General features: G+C 40.6%; 1 pseudogene; it reads right to left on the reverse strand.

Moving 5' to 3' along the window:
• Positions 1–687: 687 nt before the first annotated feature.
• On the reverse strand, positions 688–11,857 carry LOC126937312 (bcl-2-like protein 12; annotated as a pseudogene).
• Positions 11,858–23,894: the final 12,037 nt, after the last annotated feature.

Here is a 23,894-nt window from a genome sequence, read left to right on the forward strand (position 1 = left end):
CCGCACCCGGTTTTTATTATTATATTATTTTGTTGAGACACAGTCTCACTCTGTCACCCAGGCTGGAGTGCAGTGGCGCGATCTCAGCTCACTGCAATCTCTGCCTCCCAGGTTCAAGCAATTCTCATGCCTCAATCTCCCAAGCAGCTGGGATTACAGGCACCTGTCACAAAGCCCAGCTAATTTATGTATTTTTTTTTAGTAGAGACAGGGTTTCACCATGCTGGCCAGGCTGGTCTCAAGCTCCTGACCTCAGGTGATCCACCTGCTTCGGGCTCCCAAAGTGCTGGGATTACAGGCGTGAGCCACCACACCTGACCCTGGCTAATTACTTTCAATTTTTGTAGAGATGGGGTCTTACTATGTTGTCCAGGCTGGTCTTGAACTCCTGGCCTCAAATGATTCTCCTGCCTCGGCCTCCAAAAGTTCTGGGATTACAGGCATGAGCCACCTCTCCCGGCCTCTCCCTGAGTAACCTCAGTCACTGGTTTCACGCTCACAGTATTAGTGTACCAAGTCGTTGACGCCAGGCATAGCGTCCGCACTCATCACTGCAGTCCTGGCATACAGCAAGGGCTCAACACAGAACGAACGCAGTGGAGCTGGGAGAATACCTGAGGTTTGAGAGGAACCTAAGAACCTCTATCACATGACAGTTGGGTAAAGTGAGGCCCGGAGAGAGAGGCTTCAATGGCTCACCCAGCCCACGTGGGCCTGGATCCACGGCGTGAAGCTGTGCACGTGCTCCATGCTGAATCCGGCCAGGGTGCCCTCCAGCCCGGCCATGCGCCGGCTTAGCTCCATGGCCAGGGCCAGGAGGGCCAGGGGTTCCGGGGAAGGAGGCGGGGGCCCGGGGCATGCTTGGCTTGGTGAGAGTTGTCCTCCCGGCTACAGAACAGCTCCACCAGGCGGGCAAAAGAGCCGGAGGACAGGCGGACCAGCTTGCCGTGCCGGGCGGGGTCCGAGGCCAGCTTCTGGTTAATGACTTCTGCCTCCTCCTCCAGCAGGGCCACCAGCCTCCGCGGTATGGCCTCCTTCTCTGTGGGTGAGGGACCCCGTAATTCTGGACTAGGCGGAGATTTCAGTTGCTCTTGGACCAGCTGTTGCAGCCGCTGAATCACCAAGGCATAGAAGTCTGGAGTAGCTGGGCCAGGCTCTGAACCATAGCAGGGGCGGATGGGCAGAGAGCAAGGCCGAGGGGACTCAGCGGGTGCTGCTCCTCGCCCCAGGGAGCAGGGAAGACATCTTCGAAGGCGGCTCAGGAAGTCTGTTGGCTCTTCTTGGGCAGGGCTGAGTGGACTTGGAACAGGAGACCCGGCAGCCTCACCACGCCTGAGGAAGGCAGCTAGGACCCTCAGCGTGTCTTCCCGGAGCCCCAGCTCTTCAAAGCCTGGTCCGGGTCCTCACCGCCGCCTCCTCTACTCAACCTGCCGCCGCCTCCACTCGTACAAACTTGATTAGTTCAACTTTCCCCCCGCCTGCGGACTGGGCCCGGTCGGTAACCGGCCCAACGAAGAAAGGGAGCCTTGCTTTTTCACTTGCAATTATGGCACTTCCTTTGGACATGGTAAGTCTATATTTTTAGGCTTACATTTCTAGCTTAAATTCCTAACGGGCCAGGAAGATGGCTTCATGCACGTTAAGACATGCAAAAGATTTATTTTTCCTATGATTTTTCTTCCTCAAGTAGTCATTGGTAGGAATTCTTGCTTTTCGTTTACACCTGTAAGAATATTAACAGACCAGAAAACATGTGTTCATTGGCTCTTACACTATGTTAGGCACTGAAGCAGATAATTTAAAGGTTAAAAATATATAATAGTGGCTTTTTATTCATTCATCCAAGTAATATTTACTTGGATGCATATCATGTACCAGGCATCTGCTAGGGACTGGATATTAAAAAAAAATAATAAAACAAAATAACAGCCAAAAAAAAAAAAAAAAAAAAAAAAACACTAAGCTAGATTGGGTCTCCTTTCTTAAGTTGTCTCCAGTCTAAAACCTTACTGTCTAAGTCAACAGTTCTCAATCCAGGGTGATTTTGCCCCCCAGAGGACATTTGACAGCGCCTGGGGAAATATTCAGTTACCACTGCTAGGAGGAATGGGGGATGCTATGGAATCTAATGGGTAGAAGCCAGCAATGCTGCTCAACATCTAATAAAATACAATTCAGCCCCCAACAACAAAGCAATTATCAGACCCAAATGTCGGTAGTGTCGAGGTTGAGAAATCTGGCAAACCCACTGGGCTCTTCCTTACACAGAGAGCACTTTCTCCATGTGTGAATTAAACAAAGCAAGCTTTAAAGCCACCTCCTGCCCTCCCTCTATTAGGTGGGTTTGGAATATTGAAGGGTCCCTCCCTAGCTGAGGGGAGAATACATGTTATCCCCACTCCCCACCATCACTTAGGTGGGGTGGCACTGTTCAGCAGAGGGTCAGCGATTCTATTGTCAGCCCAGACCAGAGACATGTCCTATTAAATAAGTCTGCCCGAGAGAGAGGACGTGAGACTCTTCCTCTCTATTGGAAGCAGCCAAACTTCTATAGTCAAGGCCGGTTAAGCACAAATCCTTTCAAACAATATTACTAAAAGACAATGAGACTCGTAATTTAAGCATAGTATTTGCACCTAAATTGAAACTACCATAAAAAATTCTATTGTTTTACTTCTGTGTAAGTACTAACTCCAAAGTCTGAAAGAAAAAGTAACCTTACAGTCATGCTGTTCAATGTAGCTACTAGCCATGCTGCTGTTTAAATTAGTTGACATTAAATAAAATGTAAAATTTATTCGTCAGTTGCACTAGTCACATTTTAAGTGTTCACTAGCCATGTGACTACTGGCTACTGAATTGGACAGTATGGGTATAGGACATTTCTGTCATCACAGGAAGTTCTATTGGACAGCATTGTCTTATAAGGCTCCACTTCAAAGGATTCTTATCAATATGCACAGTTATTTCTTTAAAAAAGGCTTGTTTCCTAGCAACTGAGACACTGGGGCAATGCTTTGCATTATCTCATTATCATGGTCTGTTAGAAAGACACAGACATGTTCTGCTGGGGGGACCACCTCTCTTCTGACATGAAATTTTTGTGAAGGGTTTATGTAATAGACATGGGACAATGTGTCAGATGATTGAAACTATGATTTTCCAGAAGATGTAACAATGTAAAATTCAAATAGGTAACTCCTGTAAGGCATTTCTGATCTAAGTCAAGTGTGTATTGTTAAATATTAATTCCATTAAAGTATGTCAGCAGGGAATTAAGATATGTGACCCAAATATATTTCTTTTTAGTAGCTGAGTGTAATAGAGAAGTAGTGCTCAGTGCATCTCAACTGAAGAAGAGCTGGGATGAAGGGAAGAGAGGAGGTTCAGAATATTTGGAAAAGATTCTCCATGTTATTTTAATGTACCCAGTCCAGGTAAGTATAGTGTAGAGATATGGAAAGGATAATTGATTTACCTTTCACTACTGTATGATTGTGGGGAGGGAGAAAGGCTGTGATTTTTAAAAGTCCCTCCCTTTAGAAACTTTGATTAAGTACAACTTTGAGGGGGGCTTAGATATTCACTCCATTCTCTGTTGCTGTCTTTCCTTTCAATGACCTACCTGTCTATCCCTCCCCACCTGGTTATTTAGGATGATCAACTGGCTTTAGAACAATGACCTTAGGCAATTGTTCCTAGTATCAAGAGTCTCTAGCAAACTTTTGCAGTCTGCATATCACAATCTATTCTTGGCTGCATTTTTTTGATCAGTGCCTGAAGTGATGATATGTGTGCTTACTAATCAAAGCAAGTGTCTCATGCACAGAGGATGCATTACCCAGAGAGGACACTCAACTGAAGAAATTCAGGAATCCATTTACTACTGTTGCTCAGGCTGAAAGGCACCCCACTTCCACAGAAAGGTTCGCTATGACTGTGTGAGCAGGGCTAAAAATGTTCCCCTAAAGGACCTATTCAAGCCATTGGATAACTCTTCATGTAGAGAACCTAGAGTTTGGTAATAGAGCTTTGTCCATTTTTGTTAATGTTAGAAAGCCATTACTAGCCATAGGGAAACCTATCAGGCCATCAGAATGACACCTTGCTCTGCTCATAGGTACAAAACTTCAACACTCTTCCGACTTACCCTTATTTAAGTCTCAAACTTTCACATCATGTTTTCAAGATACGTTAGCCCTAAATGGGTTTATGTTTTTCACTTTCATTTTCTCAAGTTGATTTGGAATAGCCTTGCTCCATCCTTTTGTTTTCCTCATTCCTGGTTTCACATTTTCTCCTGGTAGAAATCTTTTCCCCCTGTAATATGTAAAATGTTGATCACTTGGAGTTTTTAAAGAATAAGGTGGAACTCACATCATTGTGTAACCATCCAGAATGTACATTCTTTTTGGTAGCATGATGTACAGCATATGACATTAGAACAAAATATCCCACCACCCCAAGAAAATGTCCAACGTTAGCTTCCTCCTCTTTTTAAGGACCTAAGAGCCTGGTGGTTGATGATGGAAGAGATGAAACTGTGAAGAGACTGAAGAAGCTAGTTCATCAATACTTAAGAATCCATTTCTAAAAGATCTTAGTGAATATTTCTTCTTTGAGTCTACCTATGCCTGGGATGTCAAGAGGTATGAATTTCTCTAAGGTTCAGGGAGCCATTAAGGTTTGTCTTCTCAAGGTATCCAGCTAGACGGGGACGTGGATCTTAAAGCCATGTAGAATTTAGGCCTAACAGATGCACTAATACCTTGAAAATAAGGCAGGAAAGAATGAAGAAAGAACCCTAGAGTGGCCTGCTGAAGACTGCATCATCCATGAGTAAATATTGAGTGTCTGTTATGGACCAGGTCCTGAATGTGTTGGTGTAACATGAGAAAAAATATATATCTGGTCTTTGTCCCAGTTTCTGGTACAGAGCTCCTAAAACCTTTGGAAATTCCTGAGTGATAGAGTGTCTTTTGCATGCTAATGAGGTGACTAAAGAGGGCAGTGCTTGGATAGCTTCAGGATAAGGGTTGGTCGCCAGAGGAGCCAACCATCTGATTATAGGGTTAGAATTGTCAGCTCTGCCCTGCCTTCCTCCCCACCTCCAGAGAAGGGAGAGGGGCTGGAGACTGAGTTCAATCAGCAGTAGGAAATGCTTTAGTAAATCCTGTCTATGTGGTAACGATGCTTTCATAAAAACTCTGAATCAATAAGGCTAAGGGAGCCTCCTGGTTGGTGACTACATTGACATATTGGGAGGGTGTATTACCCAGAGACAGCATGGAAGAGCTGTGTCCCCTCCCTGCCCCATACCTTGTCATGTGCATCACTTCCATTTGGATGCTCCTGAATTGTATCCTTTATAATAAAAGTATAATTGAAAGTAGATAGCTTTTCTGAGTCTGCTAGTCATTCTAGCAAACTATTGAACCTGGGGAGTTGTAGTGGAAACCCCCAAATTTGTGGTAGACTGGGCAGAAGTGCAGGTAGCCTGGAGACATCACGTACAGCTAGCATCTAAAGTGAGGGCTTCTTATAGAACCGAAGCCTTACTGTGTAGGGTCTAGGGTAACTCTGGGTAGCTAGTGTCTGAATCAAGTTGAATTGTTGCCACCCAGTTGGCTTCAGAGTGAGGCAGGAAAATAGGATCTGGAGGCAGGGGACATAAGACCCATTCACACTTCAGCTATGACAGGTAATATCCTCTCCATAGGGTGTACACTGAGTAAACGACTTTGTAATTTTACTTCCTCCTCTCCATTTATGTAGGGCATACACCAAGTAACCAATGGAATTTTCTAGAGGGTATTTAAACTCCTAAAAATTCTGTAACAGGGCCTTTGAGCCCCTACGCTCAGGCCCACTCCCGCACTATGGAATGTACTTTCATTTTCAATAAATCCCTTCATTCCTTCCTTGTTTTGTGCGTTTTGTCCAATTCTTTGTTCAAGATGCCCAGAACCTAGACAGCCTCCACTGGTAACAAGAGAAGCAGAGAATTCATTGGTATTGGAATGATATAGCTGGGAATAAAGTGGTGAACAGGAGTAGACATCTTTCTACTCTCAGAATTTACAAGTAGTATCCCAATGAGTTTGTTGGGGTTATTTAGCACTATGCTACATATTGTCCAATCACCCCCTCCAAATCTACTCACCCTGGTCTTTAGAGGCTGACCCTCATGGAACACATTAATGGGCACTCTTTCTTTCTGTCTGTAATTGGATTTGAACAATGGGGTGTCCTGAGAGGAAACTGAAGTGAGGGAGGTAAGTAAAATCAGGGTATTGGGCTCTCCTCTCAACATGACTTTCTTCTTCCTGATTCTGGCAACTCCTCCTTATCTCCTTGTGCATAAGGGTGGCGTAAGCACTTCAGCTTCTAATCTTCAGTTTTTACCTGTAAACCCTTGTGGTTCTATTACATCTTGTATACACCCTTGTAAAAAATTCCTTATTAAATAAACCTTCTTTGAATTATCCTAATATGAGTGTTCTTTCTCACTGGGATCCTGACTGATGCAAGCACTGTCCATTTAAATGGTGGATATATGTTTGCAAAGTATGTTGAGTTTTATTTTAGTATACTTGATGCTAAGCCAGCTGTTCAGCTACTTAAGAAGGCGACCCTGGTTTGCAATGATAAAATTGTATTATAGAGTAGGATGCTTATCTTCCTATTTCTTTTGGCAGGAAAGTATATATTCAATGAGGTATAGAGAAGGGGAGCTAGAACATTAGTTCTGTTTTATAGCATTTAGAATTACAATTTCTGTTGCCAAAATGTTCCTCTTACCCATTATGATTCTGACATTAATACTATATTCCAGGCTTTGAAGAAGCATTAATAGTTTGGGATTTTACCAAGATAATACTTGCTGATGAGAGGTTGATAAATGTTGCAAAAAGTCCTTGTCATTAACTGTTCTATTGGTGAGAAGGAACAGGATAGTAACACTCAGAAGTTTAATAGTTGTGCCTGAAACGTTTTCTTTCAGGATAAACATTTGAGTGACAGAGAGTCCAGAAATGGGTTGTAAAGAGAGCACAAAATGTGTGCTTTTATTATTTGTTTGACAGAGGTTCCGCCATGGAGAACCGCATCATAAAATTTACATTTGTTATTGATCTTTTTGCCTGAGCCCCACCCTAGCACCTCCATTAGAATCTGTTAGAAGTCAGTTTTTCCAGATGATGAATTCCTTGTAAAAAGAGATGAACTGAGTTTGTAGCCTTTCACAGGAGACTATGAGCCTCCTTTCCTCCTTATTTTGCTTACTAAAGTCATTACTGAATTATAAATTAGGGTGGCCAGATGGGATAATCAAAGCTGGTTTCAACCCATCTATAATCCATTGATCTGTAGATAAGACGGAAAGCTTTTCTCAGAAGATGGTACTTGTGCACATCTCAAGAGAGTTGGAGAGAGGCTACCTGTATCATTGATCACTAACCTTTATAGATAAAAGCAATTCCAAAGGCCATCTACCCCCTAATGCTATAGACAAGGAGACTAAGACCCTGAGATATTAAAAGACTTACCCAGGAAAACAGCTGCATTAATTTGTCAGGGTTGCCATAACAAAGTATCACGAACTGGGTGGCTTAAACAACAGGACTTTACTATCTCACACAGCTCTGGAGATGGAGCATCCACAGGTCAAAGGGTTGGCAGGATTGGCTCCTTCTGAGGCTGTAAGGAAAGGATGTGTTCCAGGGCTCTCTCTTTGGCTTGTACATGGCCATCTTCTCCCTGTGTCTCTTCACATTATCTTCCCTCTTTGCATGTTTGTATTCAAATTTCCTCTTCTTATAAGGACACCAGTCATACTGGATTAGGGCTTACTCTAATGACCTTATTTGAACTTGATTGCCCCTGTAAAGACCTCTCTTCCAAAGAAGATCACATTCTGAGGTACTGAGGGTTAGGACTTCAACATATGAATTTTTTGGTGGACACAGTCCAACCCCTAAGCACATCAACTATCTGAAAACTGACTAGAATCTTGGTCCTCTGATGCTCTTGTTCATTTTTTTCCTATTACACTACTATGCCTTTTCATATTATTGTTCCCGTTGCTACAGAGACCATTCCTTCTTTCACAGAACTAAGAGACAGGGATATGGTTAAAACCTGAACTTTTCTCAGACACTTCAGATGATTCCATTTAGAGGAGTATAAGGCCAAAGTAAATTCAGAGAAGTTATGATCCTTATTAATATAACCTGAACATACTCCTCTTGGGGATAAAGATAAACAATGATTTTTTTTTTTTGTATTATCACATGGCTATTAATGTTGAACCTTTAGAGTTAGACACAAAATTCTCTCAGACTTATTTTATGAATTGCAGTTTATATTATTAAATTCTGATGATAAATGAGTTTGTTCAGTTATTCTCTTCTTTGACTTGACTTTCTCTACCCTTGAAAAATAGCCTGCCAGGAAAAGGAGCTTTTGTTTCTGGATGGCCTACAGATGAAGCTTTGGCAGAACCATTGTCAATCCAGGCATTTAATTCTCGTGAAATCATGTTGTCAGTTCAGGGATGCTTGAAGCATATAAAGTTTAGGTGGCAACGGAATCAGTGCCAGATATTTAGGGATATGTTTGCATATAGGTAGGCAGGATATTTTTATGTTGTGCCAAGTGGTCTTTTTGGGAAAGTGGATCTAGACAAGACAAATAACTGTTTAATTCATGTCAGGTCACTGAAGTCAGTGTGGCTTATTACCCTCACATCAACCAAAATTGCTTGGATTAAAGGTTGGAACAGAAGAAAACTAATAGTGTATTCAACTCTCCAGTAATGACTTCATTCTTCCCATTCTCACATGGCCTAAAATGCTTATTTTCAAGGAGGGGAACCTAATGCTGAGAGAAATAACATGATTAGTCCAAGAACACAGTATACTCCCCCCATACAGCAAGGTGCTTCTGCCCAGCGTAGCAGCTGTAATGCAGGACTCGGGTGCTGTGTGCTAAGTGGCAGTTCTAACTATCTAGCAATATTTACTAGGGAACACCTAAGTTCAGGCCTTACCTACTAAACCAAGTCACAGAATATGTCTCTTGGTACTTACGGGTAGGAGGTTTTAGGATGTACCCCTGCACTCCTTCCCACCAGCAGTGTCTCCCAAAGCTCATCTCTTAGATGATCAGTCTTTCATATATGTCAAGAAAAAAACTTTCATTAAGTGATTAAATAAATTTGGAAAATGCCACATGCTGCATCCCTTTCTTAGATATTCATCATGCATGTTAGAATATTGACAGCTTTGCAGTGTCTGGCAATGAAAAAGCCGTTTAACTTTCTTTAACCAGGTGTTCCCAAAAGTTATCTGACAGAACCATTTGTTCACGTAAAACCTGTAAGTTACAAGCAACACATTTTGAGAAACCCTGTCTAAAATTTGCATAAGTTGGGGAAAGATACACATTAACAAAGAATTTAGATCAGGTTTAGAGATGACAGAGCAAGAAATCTGTGGAGATATCCTTGTAGAACAGGTGAGTGATAATCCTTGTAATCTGCCCCAAAATATTCCTTGTGGCTATTAGCAGGAAGGGAATCCTAAGCTGGGCTGGGCAGGCTTTACACATTATAGTCTCTCCTCATTGTGGGGGATGACTGTGTGAGGGGGTGTGGATGACTGTGTGAATGTATTTGTGTTTGACCTAGATAATCAGGTGGTTTAGAAAAGAAAAAGAGCACTGGGCTAATGATCAGAAGGTACAGTGTGTTTTTTGCCTTTGTCATGGACTTGTGATGTGATATCTCAGCAGTCCCAGTGCTCCACTAGTTAGCGTGGATGATGATGTACAACCTCCATCCCTCTGTACAACACAGGCCTTTAGTGTCCAAAGGCCTCTCTGTTCACTTGGGACCTCAGCAAATGCTGTCTGAACGTGAAAGAGAAAAGGAGGATGTTGTCGGGCTGATGACATAATGTCTACAGTGTTCCGGTCACCTCAGGAGGAGCAGAGGGTTTGGTGCAAAGGGCCCTGCTGTTCCTGAGGGAGGTGTGAATGACTGTCTGACACCCTATATTAAACCATGCAGCACAGCCTGATTGGGCCACGCAGAATGTTTGTAGTTAGACGCTCCTGTAACAAAGACACTTTGGTTTTCAACGACAGAAATCACCTTGAACTTGCCTCAGAAAAGAAGACACTTTTAGGGTAGTAAAATACTTAAGCAACTGATAAAATTTAAAGAATTTAAACAACCCCATCTCAAGAAAGTTCAGAAACACGATGGTGCAGGGGATCTCCCTTTTTCTCTGTGTCTGTGTCTCAGCTGTAATTCTTGGCAAAGAGAAGTATATAGGCCTAATTGTCAGTCAAATCCCCCTCTAGTTCATTTAGCTATAGTATAGCTAACAGCCATGTCTCTCTCATTTTTCCTATTAGAATCCCAATTTGTTCAGGACAGTGTGACAATAGCTTGATCTCAGGGAAGATACATTCCCACCCCAGTCTCCGAGGATGAATTGTGATAGTCTAAACCAGTCATAGTAATCCCATTTCTCTTTGTCAGTAATTGGATGAGAGTGGCATTGTGACCCAATTCTAATGTAGAAGATATAAATAGAAGTTCGTTGGATATGATTCTGGGAAAGCTTTTGTCTTTCTTATAAAAAGGAACAACAGATTTCCCAGGCATGGCTCTGACTCCTTTTGCTTTTCTCCTCTGGAATGCAGGCATGATGCCTGGTGATTCAGCAGCCATCTTGTAACCATGATGTGACAAGTATGAGAGGAAAGGCGTGTGCTAAGAATAGAAGACACAAAGGAGAAAGAGCCAAGGTCCCTGTATGGTTGAACTGCCGCACTGGCTCTGGACAGCATCTCTCCTGATTTATTCTTATTTGAGAAAAATGAAAACCTATTTGTTGATATCACAGTGTACTTTAATAGGTTGTTGTTATTGTTGCCTTTGCCTGCAACCAAAAACATTCCTAAGTGAGAGAATTATATAGAAGAAGAGGAGATGGCACCTACAATGGTTAGATATTCAAAAGTATCTACCAAAGCCACCCTGGAGTCTTGAAATCTCACCAGTGCTTTAAAGCATAGAGAGAAATGCTGTTCATGCCACTGCACACCTGTCCTAGATAGAATTAACTAATTCTACTGATATTTATTGATTCTGCATTATCTGCTTGACATTTTTCTAGGTGCTGAGCATTGATTGGTGAAGACAGAGAGGGTCTTGGTTCTAATTGAGCTCACATTCTAAAAGAGAAAATAGAAAATAAACATGAAAAACAAATGAATGGGATTACTTCAGAAATTGAAAAGGTCTATAAAAAATACAAAACAGGGTGTGTGATAGAGGGTTGGGGAGGCTGTGTCCGTGGAAGGCCTAAGAAAGTGATATTTGAAATGAAACTTGAGTTACAGAAGGGAGCCAGCTGTGCAAGGCTGAGGACCAAGCATTTCAGGAGGGAACAGCCAAGGCAGAAATGAGCATGGCCTGCTGGAGACCCAGAATGAACTGATAGTGGGTTCCCACTGCATGGGGCCTGGGGAGGCTGCCCATGCTCATCTCATGGTAATGTGCCAGCAACTCAGCCCACTGGCATCATGATGAATCTTGAGGCTGCTAACCAGGTTTCATGTTGCATAGGTGAACTGTCCCATCACCTGCTTGAGGCTGGCAGAGCCCAGGGGGTGAGACCACTGGGGGTGGTCTATGCAGTGGACTCTGACCAGACTGACTGATCCCCTCATGTTCTTTCCCTTTGAGAATGGATCCATCATTCCCAGCCACAGCTCCTATGCTCCCCAGGGGACTAGCTTCCCTTGGAATGGGGTCAGCCCTGCTCTGGAGGGACTGGGAGAGCATTCAGCTAGCACACAGCTGCTACAGGACCACGCTCCAGTTAACATTGTCTAGCGCTTGAGAGTCCCCTGTGTAGAGACCCTGCAGAGAGGCAGGAAACCTGTGAGAGCCCTGGGCTGGTCATACCTGACATCAGCTTCAAGTGATACTTATCAGTGAAGCAGTCACATGAGATCACAAAGCTAGAAGCTCCCTCAAAGGTCACATTGTCCTGCATTCCTCGTGTGTCTGGCTCTACCCGGAACAAAAGTGTAAGAATGTTATCACCCCACTTCTAACAGGTTGCCTGTGAAACGGGATATCCACCCATCTCTGGTAGACAATCCAGTTATCTTTTTCTCTAACACTTGAACTTGCCGGCCATTGGAACCACTATAATTATAATAGATGTTAGATTTCCTGTGTGAGTGATGGGATGTGAGGAATGTGACTGTTCACCTTAGAAGAGTAAGGATGCCTAGAAGTGCCCAACCTGCCATTTAGAAACCCTGGGTTTGGTTTTCTTACACCTGGAACACAAAACCACAAAATACCAAAATTGGAGGCAACCTTGGTGATTAATATCCCTCCTCTTACAGATGGAAAAAAGAAAAAAATAAAAATAAAAGGAACATGACCTGACCAAGACTAATAATAATACTACAAAGGAAGGCTCTTTGGGATTCACATGGTCTTGTCATAGGTGTTTATAGAATTTGGTTGTAATGTGCCCTTTGACTGATAGGACAAAGAAAAAAAAATCCTTGCATGTCAAAAATATGTGCCATCAAAGTTCTCCATGCCTCTGTCTGGTTTGATTCTCACCATCCTATGTAGTGGGCATTATTTTTTTCATTTTACACACAAGGAAAACAAGGCCCAGAAGGGCTAAGTCCATTCCTGAACTCAGACTTCAATCTTTTGCCTTTTATTCAATATCATTTCCAAGTCTATCTCCACTTTGATTCTCTGGAGATTGATGGTATAACAGAAATTAGCCATAACTTGGGTAGGGCAAGATATATAGGAGCTCTGAAAAGTCTCTACCCTATTCTGGAAGCAGATATTGTGGGTTGCTAGAAATTCTAAAGAAAGGATTCTGATTTTTAGTGACTCACCTTCATTGGCATGTAAATACTTCCCTCTTAGAACCACTGTAGCTAGAGCGGGGCCTCATGGCTGCTAACATAATTTGGTGCTGTCATCTCAGCAGCTGCCTCTCCTTATCTTAAATACCACCTCCCAGGATAGTGTGGTACTGAAAAGCTCAAGCTGTTAGAATCCGCTGGCTACTCCAATTCCTGGTTCTGTCGCTTTAGATGACCTGAGTGATCTTATGTAAATTTCCTATATCTCAGTTTTTCCATCTATAAAAAGGGGGCTAGTTATAGTACCTTCCTGAGAAGGTTAAAGACTAAAGGAGGTAAAAAAAAAACAAAAACAAAAACAAAAAACAAACAAAAAAAAACCAAACAAACAAAAAAACCAAAAAAAAAAACCTTAGGAGAGTAAAGTACTCAATAAATATTAGTTGCTGCTGCATTTGCTCTTGAGACAACCGAAAGAATTTTGTCACAGAGCTGAGTTTTCACGAGTACAAAAGGAATATGTTCATAGTTCATGGAGTCGGTAGGCATGCCAGGGTGATAGGTATCCAAAAGACAGAATCACATAGAGTTTACTTTTTTTTTTTTTTTTTTTTTTTTTGAGACAGAGTTTCCCTCTTTTTGCCCAGGCTGGAGTGCAGTGGCACGATTTCGGCTTACGGCTACCTCTGCCTCCCAGGTTCAAGCAATTCTCCTGCCTCAGCCTCCCAAGTAGCTGGGATTACAGGTATGCACCACCATGCCTGGCTAATTTTGTATTTTTTTAGTAGAGACAGGGTTTCTCCATGCCGGTCAGGCTGGTCTCAAATTCCTGACTTCAGGTGATCCGCCTGACTCGACCTCCCAGGGTTCTGCGATTACAGGTGTGAGCCACTGCACCTGGCCCAGTTTACTTAACTCGGGGTAATGATTGCTCTGGACCTTATATGACAAGGGTTATCTTCATTTTCTGCCAGTATCACCCCTCTGCCCCCACACCCCTCAACAAAGCAAAAGGCTTTAACTCACCCACATGAAAAGCTAAAGCTGACCTGGAAGTTATGATTGTGTATTTATTTAGTCCAAAAGAAGAAACAGAAGTAAGAGCCTTTTATATAACTTGAAGAGTGTAAAGGAGCCAATAATAAAAACCATTGCCCTGAACTTTTCCAAAGCACCATAAATCTCTCTGTTATGCTTCCCTAGTTGTTGCCAAGGTATCATTTGTCTTGTTGTTTTTGTCTTCAAATAGACTAAAACAAACGTTAACGAACTTCCTTCTGTTAGTTTGTGTATCTGTGATCAAAGGCTATAAAAATGCTACTCTTTCAAGTTACTCCCATCATCTAAAATATACCTGATACTTATTTTGTGGTTTCTCAGTAGTATTCTGATTTTAATTTGATTGCTTTTTATGTTTGTCTTTTTTCCCATTCAAAGCTGTTTTTTCCTCCCCTCCCTCCCTTTTGTGTTTCTCCCTGTCTCTGCTGATATTTTTTGCATGTTTAGATCATCTCTCTACTGACCTTTCAGTGGCTTAGCATTTTGTTGCAATGCACAACTGAAGTTGGGAAACAGAGCCAAGTGACAAACTGTGAAGTAACAGTTCAGCCTTCACAAAGCAAATGTGCTTTGTGCACTTTCTTGCCAGAGCAGATGTGGCCTTGGTGGACTGTGGGGAGCATCATCTCTCAGGTAAAAATAAATTACCAAGATTAGGGCCAAATGATGCAAATCCTTTCATTTGCAAACAGATCATGAACTGGCAGCCATGTGGAAGGAAGACTAGACTGAGGATCACTTAGGATCCTGCCCTCGGTTTAGTCCAGAATACTCTGCCAATCAGCTTTTTGGCCGCAGGTGAGTGATTTTAAAAATCATTAAATGTGCAGATGCATAAAATGAACTGACATAGTTCATGGACACAGGTGACATAGGAAGTTAATCAACAGAAAAATAGAATGAAATAACAAAACTCTGTGTCCCACCACCCAGTCTGAGGCAATCCCAACATTTTGATGGGTTTGCTTCAGACATAGTTGAAGTTCTTTGCAGACTTCTTAATCCCGTTTCCCTTTCTTCCATCCGGAGATAAACACTATCTTGCATGTACATGCTTTCAGACCTTTTCTGCATGCACATGCATCTTTCCACAATATGTACTGTCATTTTGCATGTTTTACATGTTTACATAAATGGAAGCACACCACACATATTCTACCATTTGTTTGTTATCTAATTTAGCATAAGATTTCAACAATTTAGCTCTAGTTCATTCATTTGAACTGCTTTGTTTCATGAACAGACCACTATGTTTGTCTGTTCTTCTGTTGATGAACACTTAGATTGCTTTTAATTTTACACAGTTATAAACAATGCTTCAGTGAGTGTTCTTGTCCATTTCCTTGTCCTAACATACAAAAGCTTCTCTACAATAGCATTTTTCAAAATATTTTGTCCACGCAGTTACATGGAAACCCAGCACATACATGTTCTACATTTATGCATATGTATGCATATATGGAACAAAAGTTTCTCAGAATAATATTTATCTTTATTTTCTACTTAAGTCTAATTCTATTTATTTTAATTTTATTTTATTTTATTTTATTTTATTTTATTTTGAGACAGAGTCTTGCTTTGTCGCCCAGGCTGGAATGCAGTGGCGTGATCTCAGCTCACTGCAACCTCTGCCTCTCAGATTCAATTCATTCTCCTACCTCAGCCTCCTGAGTAGCTGGGATTACAGGCACGTGCCACCGTGCCTGGCTAATTTTTGTGTTTTTTGTAGAGACAGCGTTTCACCATGTTGGCCAGGCTGGTCTTGAACTCGTGACCATAAGTGATCCGCCAACCTTGGCTTCCCAAAGTGTTGGGATTACAGGTGTGAGCCACTGCTCCTGGCCTATTTATTTATTTATTTTTGAGACAGTGTCTTGCTCTGTCACCCAGGCTGGTGTGCAGTGGCGCAATCATGGCTCACTGAAGCCTCAATCTCCAAGGTTCAAGTGATCCTCCCACCACAGCCTCCTGAGTAGCTGGGACTACCAGTGTGTGCCACCACGCATAGCTGATTTTTTTCTTTTTAAACTTATGGGGTTTCACCACATTGTCCATGCTGGTCTCAAACTCCTGGGCTCAAGCAATCCACACCCCTCAGCCTTCCAAAATGCTGGGATTATAGGTGTGAGCCACCACAGTTAACCTCTAATTCAGTTTAACCTGTACTATTTCATACACCGTTGTAATTTAGGAAAGTGTTTTATGACCCAGTGATGCATCTCCACTGACAAGTTGAAAAACAGTTCTGGGATACATACATAGACATGGACCTGCTGGGTCATAGGTTGTGCCCATTTTCAAACTCATAAGTTTGTCTACCTGAGTTCATTTTATGCATTTAAATGGATATTTGTATTTAGCTAGTATTCCATGTATTTCTAGAAGGAGGCTTTCCAGGTTATTTAGTTTGCTGGAAATGGAAGTCCTGTGTTAAGCTTTCTGGGTTTCAATTTTTTATCTGTCACAAGAAGCCACACACACAAAAGGTAGTAGACGCTTCCGTATTTTGCAGGCTCCTTTCTCTGCAGCCCTGGGGAGAGTTCTGGGGGTCTGCCCCAGTGTGGGTAAGTTGCGGGTTAGAGGTGGACACAGGAAATGAGAGAGAATGAGTAGATGGAGTTCTGGGTCTTTTACCACAGTCCCTACCCAAGGAGCTCCACTTTAATATTGATCCATTCTATTTCCATTAGATTGAATTGGCAAAAGGGTTGTGTAGCTTAAAAATATTATTAAATGATTGGTTTAGATGTCCTCCAAGGTTCTTTCCAGATCTAAACAAATGGAAGTAATTTTTAAGTCTCTGGACCATTTAAAATTGCAGCCAGAATTAAAGAGTTTGATGGCTTATGGTATCTGAGTGTCGATGTGCTCTTCCTGCCACATAGAACCTGGGTTGGATGGGATGCTTTTGGCATCCTCGAAGGCAAGGAGTTAGGTGCACCCTTAGGCTGGAGTTGCCATTTTGAGGGCAGCCGTTTCTGTTCTGTCATATGGCCTTCATCTGCAGGAGGCTGCTTTAAAAAACTACTTTGTTTTCATTGTGTTTGTTTAATTCTGTGAATAAGGCTCTAAGGTAAATTTTTCTGAAATCCATTTCAGCCCAGCACACTGTTCCACATGCTTGCAATAAAGCTCATTTGCTCAGCAGGGTACACGGTTAAACCTTTATATTCATAGGGGTGACATTTTATTATCATTTTAATGAAAATATTTGCTTCCTCCTGGGTTTATTTTTGCCTTCCCAATATAGGAAAAGCATTTTTTTAAAAAAACCCACCAAAAGATGGGGTAGTAACTTGGTAGTAAAGTGAATTAGGAGTGGGCATATGTTAATTAATTTGTATAGGATCGTGGACCTCTTTTCTAATAAATACCCTTGCCTTCTCCACCTCCCCTGAGCCTAGATCACTGCTTCCTCTTAGACTCTAGTCCCTCCCTTCAATTTGTCCTGCTTGTATTTCATCTTCTTTAATCACTGTTTTCATCACATCCCTCCCATGCTCAGAAACCCTTAAGGGATCTTTATTTCCCACCACATCAAATCTAAACTCAGCTGCCTATTTTCAAGGCTTCTCCTAATCTGTTCTTTCCTTACATCTCCAGCTTTATTTCCCTTGCCAGATGTGACTCTGGTTCCTGTGGTTTAGAGATAATGGGATTTTTGTACACCAAAAAAAAAAAAAAAATTAAGATCTGCGTCATTTTTCTTAGGCACAGTTCAGCCCAGTTCTCTTAAACAAAAGCACATGTCAACAATTATTGCTCACCTCCCTCACAGGCCATGTGAGGGAGGTTGTGGGGTCCTTCAGGCAGCAGGAAGAGGAAAGCAGTTTATGCACTGCTGTTTCTCACTATTTTGGGAGAAGATGAGGACCTGAGAAAGGTGACTTTAGTTACTGGAGTGGTTTGTAAAAATCTCTGCCATTTTGACCCAGACAGGCAGAATGCGAATATAGAAGGAGAGTATGAAAGATGTTAAATATCAAGCCAGAAATGTCTGGCTCAGAAATCTGTAAAGAAGCAGGTCCTGCATAAGGGAAAACTCAGCAGATCATCAAGCTCTGGAAAAGACACTGCAGGAGTTGGTGAATGAAATTTAAGAGAAGTCTTCCATATTGGAGAGGGCTTTTAATTTATGTGGCGATAGCTTATTTTCAACTTTCTGTTTATTGTGGTGGGTGAGTGTACACGTAATTGATGTTATTTACTTTGTTTTTCTCTATTTTGATAAGTTCTGGCTCTTCCACTTAGTAGCTGTATAATTTGGGGAATGTTTCGTCTTTCATAAAATGGATATAATAATGGCATATGGTATATAGAGTCATTTTGAGGGCTAAATGAGATAATATATTTAAAAAGCATAGAACATCATTCAAGAAAAAAGATTATCTGTCATTTCTGTCATCATAATTATTGTAAGTATGCATAAGCTGCTCTTCATTTGAGCAGCTGCTAAAATTCTACTTTCTCTCAAAGTACCTTCAGGTCAGTTCAGTTCAGCAAGTATTTCATGAGCGCTCCATATATATAAGGCACTGAAGATACACTGATGATATCACACATATAACATTGACTAGCCCTTAAGCAGCATACTTTCTAAAAGGGAAGGCAAACCCAGAAATTGATTATTTCAGTATTAGGCTGCAGTGTCCAACATAGTCACCAGCAGCCACATGTGGCTACTGAACACTGAGAATGTGATTAGTCTGAATAGAGATGTGCTCTTTGCGTAAAACACACATTGGATTTTAACAAGTTATTATGATAAAATACTGTAAAATATCTAATTAATCGTTTTAACATTATTTGGCATTACCTGTCAAAATAATTAGATCAGATAGATACCGAGTTAAAAGTATACAATTAAAATTAATTGCACCTGTTTCTTTTGATTTTTTAAAAAATGTGGCTACTGGACATTTTACATTTATGTGGCTCCTATTATATATCCTTCCTTTTTTATTTTGAGACAGAGTTTCACTCTGTCACTCAGGCTAGAGTGCTATGGTGCAATCTTGGCTCACGGCAACCTCTGCCTCCCAGGTTCAAGTGATTCTCCTACCTGAGCCTCCTGAGTAGCTTGGACTACAGGCACACATCACCATGCCTGCATAATTTTTTTTTGTATTTTTGGTAGAGATGGGGTTTCACCATGTTGTTCAGGCTGGTCTCAAACTCCTGACCTCAAATGATCTGCCCACCTCGGCCTCCCAAAGTGCTGGGATTACTGTGCCTAGTGGCTCCTGTTCTATTTTTATTGAACAGAACTGGTCTCATGTGATACAATGGAGGTTAAAATAGGGTACAGGGAGAACTCAGAGGAGCAGCAGGTCATACAGCCTGTCCTTCTGCCCAGGGGAGCAGGTGAAGCCTATGTTGAGTGTTAAAGGATAAGCAGAAGTTGTCCAGGCAAAGCCAAGTCTAAAGGGCCCTCCAGATGAAGGTAACGGGAAAGGCATGAGGCATGGTATTTCTAGGCACTGGGAGCATTTGGTTCTTCATAAAACATTATGAGTTAGGTTCTGGCAGAAGGTGAAGCTGCAAGAGAAGTGAAGCTTGGTCTTGCAATTCTTTAACATCCAGCTGCCATTAAATGCTCTGATCCTTGACTTATACATGAGGTCTGGTTATTTTTCCACTATTTATTTCTTTGACGTTTTGGACTATCAGCTGCCAAAAGTTGGAGATTTACGTCCACGACGATAGACTTTCTTAGAGTATAGGACTGATGAATGCACACGTGCTGGTTGGCAGGCAAAATGTCATTCATCCTCTGTAGATAACCCTAAAGAGTGGATGGACAGCCTACAATTGCTGCCAGGAGATGAATAAGAATGATGAATGAGGATCATAGGAAGGTGAGAGCCCTTCACGTGGTCTGAATCATTGGGCCCAAGGAGTCTGTATGTGGCTGCATTCACATCCATTTATCTGTCAATGGATTTCAGTGGAATCCCTCTCCTCCCAAATTGTCACTAATAAACAATATAGTCATTCATCAGATTATATTAGTTTGGAAGCTCATTATTCTATTCTAAACCACCCACAAGTCTTCTGCCTTTAATGCATATGTATTCAGTGAGGATTTGGTAGGTCATGTAAGATTAGGTGAATGAGGGGTAGCAACAGGAGAACCCAAGAACCCAAGTGGATGGAGAGGGTACAGTTGGAAGACCTCTTCCACATCTGCTTTTCACTCTTTAATGTGCATATAAGTCACGTTCTTTAGAAATGTAGATTCTGATGAATTAGATGTAGGGATGGGGGCAACAATCTGAATTTCTATCAAGTTCTCAGGTGATGTCTGTGCTACCAGTCATGGACTGCACTTTGAGTTGCCACGTCTTAGAGACCACGTGTCTACTACAATCTCTTACCAAGGCTGGAATCTACATCGCAACAGTCTTAATGAGTCATCAGAAGCCCCTGCTGGAAGACCTCTGTTGTGCTTCACCTTGTCTGCCTTTGTGGAGTGAGTCTTATTGTTGGAGCAGTTTGTCTTGTCCCTAGATGCTATCTGGGCAATTTCTGTACATTGGTTCTTGTTCTATTTTTAGAACCGCTAAGAATAAGTCTAATACCTCTTTCTCTTGACGGTCATTTGCAAATTTGAAGACATTTTTTATATTCCCCTTAACCCTTCTTTTCAGTGGATTAAATCTACTCATCAACTTAGCAGTTAAATCACAGAACTCCCTGGAATTTCCCAGGAATCATGTCCATTAGGTGCCCCTCATCTAACTGAGCACAATGTTCCAAGCCTTCGCCAAACATGAAAGGAGAAAACGGGCTTGTTGCTTATCAGCTAGCTGTCGACTCCCCACTTCTGCCCGAGAATCCTCAAGCATCTTGGTTGTTTGGCAGCCACATTAAACCTTAGATTCCGAATGAAACTGGTTGATAAGAAAAAGCCCAGTTTTTCTCACTGGTTGCCATAGACTCATCTAGCACTTGTGGAGATCATTTTTTTTCAAAGAAGCTGTGAATTTTTTATTATGAAATAAATATTTAGAAATTTAGAAATTATGAGGAAGCAAAATTACCATTCTTAATATGTTGAAATATAAAAATCAATTTTTTTTCTGAACAGAGGGATCATTGATTGTATTGATTATCGATTACATTTTATAAGGGCTTTGAACAATCTTTTGTGAACATGTTTCAAACAACATCATTTTTATTAGCTAGATGATATTTAATCACATTGAAATGTTTGCAATTTAGTCAACTAGTTTCCTATTATTGGACATTCATGTTGTCTCTAATTGTTTTTTGTCGTTAATTAATGCGTTTGTAAACACCCAGGTACCTAAATTTTATATACATTTTTTGAAAATGGTAGACTCCTGTAAGTGAAATTACTGTGTTAAAAGACAGGATAATTAAGGTTTTTGAGCTTATTAGTATAATCAGTCATACTGTCCTTTAGGAAAGTTTTAATAATAGAATGCATTATCACTAACAGTAATTTAACAGTACCAATCTGCACCCACATTCATTAAAAAATGCCTTTGACACTTTGATGAACAAAAACAAATGGAGTTCCATTGTTTTATTTTGCATTTTAATAACTAATAAGATTGAACATTTTAAACTTCGTCTATTGCCATTTAAATTTTTTCTTTGAGGGAATAAACTTTTCTGTTAGAACATTTTTATTTTTCATAATGATTTATAATAGTTGTTTAAGTGCAAAGGCTATTAATCCCAAATAATTTTCCCAATGCATGATTTGCTTTTTAGTTTTTTATTTCATTATGACTGGAATGTGTTCTGGATTGTGTCTCCTATCAGACTATTCTTTTTCAAACATTGTTTTATTTTTAATTTTTGTGAGTACATTGTAGATGTATATATTTATGAAGTACATGAGATATTTTGGTACAGGCATGCAATGTGTCAAAGTCACATCATGGAGGATTGAATATCCATCCCCTCAAGCATTGATCCTTTGTGTTACAAACGATGCAATTATAATCTTTACGTTATTTTAAAATGTACAGTTAAATTATTATTGACTGCAGTCCCCCTGTTGTGCTGTCAAATACTGGGTTTTATTCATTCTTTCTAACTACTTTTTTTTGTACCTATTAACCATGCCCACCTTCCCCCAGCTCCCTCACTACCCTTCCCAGTCTCTGGTTAACCATCCTTCTCTTCTCCATGTCCATGAGTTCAATTGCTTTGATTTTGAGATTCCACTGTTAGATTGTTCTTGATTTTAGGAAAGTTATATATTTTTGTGTAATAAATTGGTGCAAAAGTACTTGCGCTTTCTGTCATAATGGCAAAAACACAATTACTTTTGCACCAACCTAATATGTGTTACCTAACGTTGAGCTTGCTAAACATTCATATTCATGTAAATAGTTTTTAAATCTAATATTTGAATCCCATCTTTTTTTCTTGTCTTGTTGCATTAGTTAGCAATTCCAGAACAATGCTAAATAATGGTGGTTATACTGGGAATCTTGATTTGTTCCTGAATTTAATAGGAATAGTTTAGTGTTTTATTATTAAGCATGATACTGGCTTTTTGGTTTACTTATCAAAGTAAATGCATATTTGTTAAAGAAATATTCATTTATTCTGACATTTTCACAATTTAAAAAATCAACAGTAGATGCTGAATTTTATTTTAAAATCTTTCAGCATCTGTTTATGTGAATGTGATGTTTCTCTGTCTCTTTCTGTCTCTCAACAATTTTAAACTTAGAGGAAAGTTGTGAGTACAATACAAAAAAAAACCTGTTTTATTCTGAACAATTTGACAGTATGTTTTAAGATTTCATAGAGACTAGAAGTAGATTAGTGTTGCCTAGGGATTAGGGGGTGTTGGGAAAGGAAATAGAGAGTGACTGCCATTGGGTATGGGGATTCTTTTTGGAGGGATGAGAATATTCTAAAATTAGATGGTGTGGATTCCTGCACAGCTCTGTGAATACATCAATAAATTTTAAATTGTATGCTTTGAAGGGGTGACTTCTCTGCGATGTAAATTTTATTTCAATAAATCTGTTATTCAAAAATAAGAATTGTATATTGCATTTAGTTGTCATATCTGTCTTCTTCAATATGAAGCAATTGTTCACCCTTTTCTTAACTTTATCGACCCTGACACTTTTGAAAATTACATGCCCATTGTTGTATAAATAGATCTTCAATTTCTGTTTGTCTAATGTTTCCTTATTATTAGATTCAGGTTCTGCATTTTGGCCCAAATATCACAAGGTGGATATAGTGTTCTTCTCATTGTATCTTATCAAGTGGTATATGATTTGAATTTATCCCATTACTGGTGATGTTCAATTTGCTTGCTTAAGATGTTATCAGTCAGGTTTCTGTCCCATAAAGTTATTTTTTTCCCCTTTGAAATTATTTTGTTTTGTGGAAAGGTACTTTGAGATTGTATAAATGTCCCACTTTTCTTCAAACATTTGTTCATTTATATTGGTATGAATTCATACTTTCATGTTTAATTTGTCATATTATGATCCATTATTGAAATTATCTATTTCAATGTTCAAATTATCCTAGATTTGGCCAGTGGGAGCGCCTTCAAACTGGTTTCTGTATCCATGTGGTATGTCCCCTTCATTCTTTGAGCACTTCCTTATTTTCTGGTAAAAGAAGATGCTCCTCCAGGTTTATCTTGTACTCTGCCTACCCTGGCCCTAGAATCGTCTATTTTTTCCAAAGAGCCCTGGTCTTTTCAATGGAGATGGTATTTAGAAACGACAATTTAATGTCTAAGGTATGCTCACTGTTCTTTGGGTGTCATTGCTTCCAGGCCCCTCCTACTGGACTGAGCTAAAGAATAGAGATATGTTTATGTGTACACACACACACTCATGTGTAGGTGATTTTCAGTATCACGTATCTAACCACCTATTCATTATTTGTCTATCCATCCT

Source organism: Macaca thibetana, chromosome 15 (genome assembly GCF_024542745.1).
Source record: "Macaca thibetana thibetana isolate TM-01 chromosome 15, ASM2454274v1, whole genome shotgun sequence".
NCBI lineage: Eukaryota > Metazoa > Chordata > Mammalia > Primates > Cercopithecidae > Macaca > Macaca thibetana.